General features: G+C 41.8%; 1 long non-coding RNA gene across 1 annotated transcript; it reads left to right on the forward strand.

The window, feature by feature from the left end:
- The first annotated feature begins 249 nt into the window (after positions 1-249).
- On the forward strand, positions 250-6,349 carry LOC108641340. The gene is made up of 4 exons (XR_001921905.1): positions 250-319; positions 1,299-1,438; positions 2,957-2,991; positions 6,076-6,349. It is a non-coding gene; the product is annotated as an uncharacterized LOC108641340 (long non-coding RNA).
- Positions 6,350-7,200: the final 851 nt, after the last annotated feature.

Consider the following 7,200-nt stretch of genomic DNA (forward strand, 5'->3'; position numbering starts at 1 on the left):
AGTGTAGCTGCAGTCACACGGTGTGTTTAATAGGTCCTGTTAATGTTTAACAGTTTTCCCCTCTTTTAAAGCTTCCATTTTGAAGTCAGATGATTCTTAATACGTTTTTTTTTTTTTTTCCCATTTGCAGTTAACACATTGACCCGGCGTCGTGGCAGCAGCACTGGGAAGCTGTGTTGGTGAATCCAGGTCCTCCAGTTTTCTTCCCTTCCTTCCTTCCTTCCTTCTGAAGGAAGCCCCCATGAACGGGTCCCTGGGATTAAGGGGGAAGTGGAGGTTTTAATGAAGCAGACTCCATTCTTCCGAGGGGTGAAGGGAGGTAAGGGAAGATCCTGTTGCTTATGTGATTATTGCTAATTACTCTAATTGAACATCCTCATGACAGGAATATTTGGTGCCTGAGGTGTAAAGCTTGTTTGCTTCCATTGCTTTTTTCAACTGTCTCGTGGTGCCCTCTCGAGGTAGGAGAGCAGCCCCTTTTATTCCCTGTTTTACAGCAGCTGGAACACAAGCTGGAAGCACAGACCTCCGTGAAGAAGCTGAGAAATTGCTATTTGCTTTGAAAAAAAATTAAATTTGCTAAAAATCCTTGCAAAATAAGTGGGATTCTTTTGATTCCCATTTAAAAAAAGCACGCCAGTCTCTTTGTTTCCATCTTTTCAGTGAGATCAAGCACTCAAAAGGATGCAAAAAGCACAGGGGATGCTTCTTCACAGTGCCCTGAGGCCACAAAGGTGCATTTCCTTGGAGCATGAACAAGCTTAAAGGCTGTTTCCATGAAGGAAGGGAACACATTTCCCACAGCATGCTTTTGTGCCCTTGAAGCAAAGCACAAAATGCATCAGGAAATGCTGACGTGTTTGGATATTAAAGTGGATTAGGAAACCTTGACACATGAGAAAGGCTGACCTTAGGGCTCGAGTCAAACAGAGGGTATTGTGCTTGTGAGGGAGGTCTGAATGCCTTGGATGTCATCACCACCTCACTGTGAAGGACTGCAAACTGCAAGATTCTCTGTAAAAGTGACTATTAGATGCTCAGTCTTGAAATATCTCTTGCCAGGTGACAGCAGATTATCCTTCCAAAAATGCCTCATCTTAAATCCAGCAAGGAGCAAGGACTGGCAATATAGTGGGCCCTCAAGAGGCAGTGAATTAATCAGTTTGGGTTTGGACTGGGATAGGGTTGATACTCAGAGGTTGGGGCAAGGACATCCAGTTTTAGAGAGGAGCACGCTATGGGTACACGGTAATTTATTTAAAAATACAGATTTTAATAAAAATCTCTGCTTCTCATAGATAACTTTTGAAGGGGATAAATGTAAGCAAATGCTGAACAACATGCCGATTCTGAAGGCACAAACCCCCTCCACAGAACTGCAAATTGAAGACTCAAGGCTCCTGTTTTGTTGAAAAGGGACTTTTGAGCCCAACAAGGGGTAAGATGTTAATAAAACCTTTGTTCCCTGTTACAAAAGGGAACAGCTAAGTGTGGGTTGGGGTTTCTGCCAAGTTAACCCTGACTTCTTCCCATTGCCACCAATACTGCTAAGAAACACCTTAACATGTTATTTAAGACAAAGAACAAAAACCAGTTAACACTTTTCATTTTGAATGCTGTATTTAAAGCAAAAGCTTTCATTTTAAACACATCTTTATTCGCTTTCCTTGTTGCTAGACTAGGGGCTTTAAAGCAAATTCACATTTTATGTGGCATTAACTTTCTTTTTGTGGGGAAAAAACAAAGTTAGCTTAAGTGATCTGAAACTGGCACTGTCTTTAATACTAACGGAGTTTTATTTTCTTTAAGGTGAAAGTGCAGGTGTTCTGAGTCTCCCCAAACACGTGCTAACCAGGCTTATTTTATTATTTCCTTCCCTGTGGTCTGCTGGGCTTTGCCCATCTGTAGTTGTTGTCAGCTCCTTCAGAGCCACGATCGGACAGAATTGCTATGGTAGTTGGAATAATAATAACAAAAAGCCATGGAAAAATAAGGCGACATTGAATCACCATTTCCACTTTTTAATTCACCAGCAAAGAAGGACAAAAAGGAGATGGCTTCTGTCAGCAATGTTGCCTTTCATTTGCAACTGTGCTGTTATGGAATCAGAGGCTACTTAATACATGGTTTTGGAAACCCTTTGGATTAGTATGAGGTGGTAGGAGTTGCTGGATATGATGCATCTCCATGAGATGCTGACAGTGGTGTGATGACATTGTAGTATTATCTGAGAGCAAGGGAAGAAGTGAAGGAGGGAGGTGGCAGGTGTGTCTGGGTACTCTCTGGTCAGGATTTGAGCATCAGGGTCACAGAGGTCCTGTGGTGTCATATTTAAAAGCAGGCTGGCAGAATATGTTGGGGTGACAGCCACATTTCCTCCTGCCCTCATACCCTCCTCTGCTCTCCTTTGTGCCACCCCCTCATCTAAGGAAAGGTGGCATCTTTATTCTGGTAGAATTAACTAATCAAAGTATGCTGTTGGTGATTTCAATTATAAATGTTTCCTCCCATTCTTAAAATGTTTTCACTTGTTTTCTTGGCAGGACCTTGAGGAGCTCTCCTGAGAGTCCCTTTCACATAGATATGCACAGAATGAATAGTTTATCTCCAGCTCCTGCTGACTTTCATGAATAATTTGATGTAAAAAGCTAAGTTGCATTTCTGCTGTGTCGGTTAACTTGGAAGTACCAGCTTCTAATATTCCAACCACAGACTGAAGCAGACTTTCCAGTTTTAGAGGCCAAAGTGGCCTCTCTGGCTTCCACTCATTGTGAATACCTTACCTTTTTTCCTCCTTTAACTACCTGGCTGCTTCAGGCTCCCCAAAACATGAAAGAGGCTCTAGAGCTTCCAGCTGACAGAACATCTCTTGTGAATGAAAGCTCTTTACTTAAACACAGAAGATTTGGTGGGATATACAACTGTGATTTTTGCTGTTTCTCGTTTTCATTCCCAGGTGTATGCCAGAAAATCCTGTGGTCAGCCCTGAAGGTAAGCAGCTCATTTTACAGAGTGTATTCATCTGCCCACTCTCATTAAAGGCAAACAGAATTGCTTATCTGAGTAATGTCACACGTGTGCCTAAATGATTGCAAGAGACTGAAAGGAGCTGGGAGTAGAAATAATAGCACTACTTCATCTCTCACAGAGCAGAGCCAACAAAATAATGAAGCCATGTGAATAAAGAACCAACATAATAATCAAGGTCTAACCATTTTGGGAAAATTAGCACTTCTTCCATAACAGTAACAGGCTGCTGGGAAAATGGTACAAAGTATTAACTGTCAGGTTAAGCACACCTTCATCAACATGTGCCGAGTCCCACTGATGTGTCCTCAAACCTGTTACTTAAGTACTTGTTAAGGCCAATTAAATAAACAAAATTTTAAAGCCTAATAGCATAAACCACACAAATAACATAAAAGAGGCATAATGGTTGAATGGGTGGGCGTTTAGCCCTTCTTGATTTAAAACAGTGAAGTGAAAAATGTTGGAGCCCTTGAAGGTGATTTTGAAGACGAGGAAGTGACTGTGCTACACAAACAGCAATCAGAGACAATTAAGAGAACTGGGACAAGTGCCTCATTCTCCCAGCAGACTGCATGGGAAATTGCACTTTACATTTCAGTCTCATTGCATTTTCAAATAAGGCCCCCAGCTATGTCATTTTTTCAAGTCCAACTCAAATCAAAAGATATTGCTTAAAATCTTCCTATTACTCCAGAAGTGAAAGGAATGATTGTCTATGCTGATGAGCCTGGAAGATTGTCTTGGAAAGAATTTGACAGTTTTGTCCCCGGGTCCCATTATAACGTTATTACTGCCCCTGGAGGAGACTGACAGAGCCTGAATGCCGGCGTGAGGACGAGGGTGGTTGAGGATGGCTCTGTACTGCTGCAGATCTTGTGTTGTTTCTCTACAGAAGCAGCAGAGAAACTGTGAGCTACGCTGTGCATGTGTTTTCTCTTAAAGCTTAATCTGATGAAGAATCTCAGCGAGACCCTGTGCTAACAAAAGAGCAGAGCATACGAGCAAGCTAAAAATAAAAACAAAGACATAAAAATGGAAAGAATGAAAATAGGGAAATTTGGAAATAGTTATCCAGGTCTAATTATACCCCTGTCCCTCTGCAGAAAGCACAGCTCACCAGTGATACTTTTTAAAGAACTTTCTGTTAGGCTCGGGAGGGTTTCAGTACATGACTCAAGAAATTTCCTGAAGTGCTGAAGTGGTCTCACTTTTGTAGCCTTCTTCCCACAAACAGGAGTACAGAGAGCTTGCAGAGCTCTTGTAGCTGGTTTGGTTTGCCAGAGTAAGTAATGGTGCCTGGGAATGAGCCCTGCCCTTGTCTCTGGCTCCTGCCAGGATAGAGAACACTGGCCCAGCTGCTGCTGTCCCCCAGCACAGGTTGGAGTGCAGAGGGACACAGGGGGACCCTGCACTCCATCTGACTGCCCATGTGGTGCCCAACAAACCTTCCCTGAACCAGCCCTGACTCCTCTGCTCAGTGTCATGAAAGCTGTAAGATGGGGGGGCTGTGGTACATCCACAGAAGTGATGCAAGCTTTCCCTGACAGCAATTTTCCCATGGAATTGTCTTATCTTACTGTTTTCTTTCCATGGGGCACTTTTTCCTTTTAAAGATTTTTATTTTAATGAAAAAGGCTCTCAATGTAAATGTTCAATTATAATGCTAATTGATAGAAAGTTAGTGTAAGATCTCTCCACTCAGATACAATTAACTCTGCATAAACCAGGTCATCATAGCAAACAAGGACCTAAATCAATTATTCTCAGATTAAAGATTTAAACTTCTATGTTTCACTGTATAACAATTGTCTGAGAGATAAATTACGGTTACAGTGACAATCTGGTACATGCTCTCCTTAACCCAAGTCATAAACTGCTCAGATCTCAGACAAAAAAAGCAGTGCCTTGTTGCTTTGTGAGGGTTGCTGAGCAAATATGCCCACTGAAATTAAGAGGAATTTGTAAAGAAAACAAGCTGCTTCTGAGCCAGGGATTTTAGAAGTAATTTATAAATTGTGATGGTCCCAACAAGAAGCCTTTTGCAACTCCAACAAGATCATTCACGTATTGAACTATACAGAAGAAAGAAAAATACTGCAAAACCACACTCACTGCACTCAGAACCTTAACCCGGTTCCCAGAACCACAGTGGATAATGTCTCTATTAGAAATTAATTTATTTTGCTGGGACTTCCTTGGAGTGTGGTACTACTCAACTAATGACTGCAAATTTGGGTCCTAACCTGCTTGATTTAAAACAGCTTTAGCAAAATTACCCTTAGGGGCAAATTCTTGTCACAATAAGACCGATGGGAGTTTTGTGACTGAGTTTTGATATCATATAACAATTGAATTTTCTTACGTGTCTGTGTCCCTCAAATATGTAACTCCTAAGTGTAAGAAACACATTTATATATGTAAAAATGATGTATATAAAAATGCAGGGTCTATTGTTTTATGTTCACTAGTAGCTCTATGGCTCTGCATCCACATCTCTCTGCCGTTTTCTGAAACAGAGCAGAAAGGCCAACGGGGGCGAAATACCAACCTGAGATAGCAGTCTAGCAAGGAAGGCAGTGCTGTCACTGCAGAGGGACTTTGAGCACAAGAAGTGACACTTGCAGTTACTGAGGCTGTCAGTCCAAATCCGTGTTGCTTTGGTACCCCGGATAAAGATCGGGCCAACTTAAGAGCTGGCGACACGCCACGCAGACAGATGGACAGATGGGTGAGCAACACAGAGACCGTGCTGGAGCATCAAGTGTGGGTTCTGAAGGCAGCATTCCTAGCTGGGAGACTCCAAACAGCTGGCCAGCCTGAATTTTTTAAAGACAATTTATGTTTTAGGAAATGCCGCAGTTTGTTTGGTTCTGGTAACGTGCTGAAAAAAACAGTGATGGGAAGGGGGTATTGTTATTTATTCTTGGTAAATGTGGCTTGAGCTGCACAAAAAGAAGGATGTGAAGAAGGGTCATTCCCTCTGAGCCCTGGAGAGAGTGAGGATGAGAAATGATAATAGAATTTCCCTGTGTTTTTCTGTGTCAGGGCAAAACAGATCTCTGCTGAGCAGAGCAGCAGAGGGAGTGTCAAAGCTGCATGTTGGAGATGGGGAAGAAAAATCTCACCTTGGATTCAGGAGCTGGAATTCATCCTAAACTCACACTTCAGCCTTCTTCTCCCAGGAGGATCAGCATCGGGGTAGAGGCGCTATGGGACAACTCCTTTCCTGGGACAAGGGTAGACACAGGAGAACCTGAATTTTTATTAAAAGCTGGAAAACTGAAACCCAAAGGTGGAAATCTGATACCAGTGCATTTCTTTTTTTTTTTTTTTTTTAATAAAATAGTTTAAATGAGCTTATCTGAATTTAAATATCTAGATTTAAGCAGTTTATTTCCTTGCACAACAAACTAAACAGATGATTCAAGTGCATGTAAAAATTCAGCTGCTCTGTTGGAATTTGAATGGTTTGTCCTCACATGCATCAACATCCCTTTGGCTTATAATATTTCTTGCCTTCTGTTTGCAAAATGAGTAGGGTTTTCCCAGGCAGATACTTTGTCTGGACTGCACCATATTTGGTCTTCAAATAATCAGTTCAAACTGCAAGTCAAACACCTCTTCTGCTCCATTCTCTGTAATTGATTCATTATTTCTTTCAAATTCCTTGGCTGCCTCATGTCTTTTTGCCAGTGCATATTGAGCAATCAGGTCATTCCAGGTTGCTTTTGTTTGTGTTACTCCTATGAATTCAGTTTATATTTAACCCTGGGAATAACAGACATAAAAAGCCAACACCAAAAAAAGAAGGGAGGATGCATCCAGTGCAGTCAATATCATGTCCGGTCACAGAGTTAGGAGGGGACAGGATGATTGAAGGGAATGATAAAGGGCACAAGCTTCTAGTTTTTGGAATTGGTTTAAGTTTGATAAATCAGAAAACTGTTACCAAGGAAGAGCATTGAAGGGACAATGTTTCTAGTGCCATCTCAGGTCAAGACTTCAGGATATTCTTCCGTATTCCCTGGGCCCTACAGTTCCCACATAAAGGCAAGATGAGGGTCATGTTGTATTCAGCATGTTTGGATCATCAGAGGCCCAAGGCCACAGCACCCAGTATAGACATTATCTAACTGTTTGCTCTATCTTGGCTTACAAAGATCAAGCACA

The sequence above is a fragment of the Manacus vitellinus genome, unplaced genomic scaffold (assembly GCF_001715985.3).
Source record: "Manacus vitellinus isolate BGI_N305 unplaced genomic scaffold, ASM171598v3 scaffold_6_pilon, whole genome shotgun sequence".
Taxonomy (NCBI): Eukaryota; Metazoa; Chordata; class Aves; order Passeriformes; family Pipridae; genus Manacus; species Manacus vitellinus.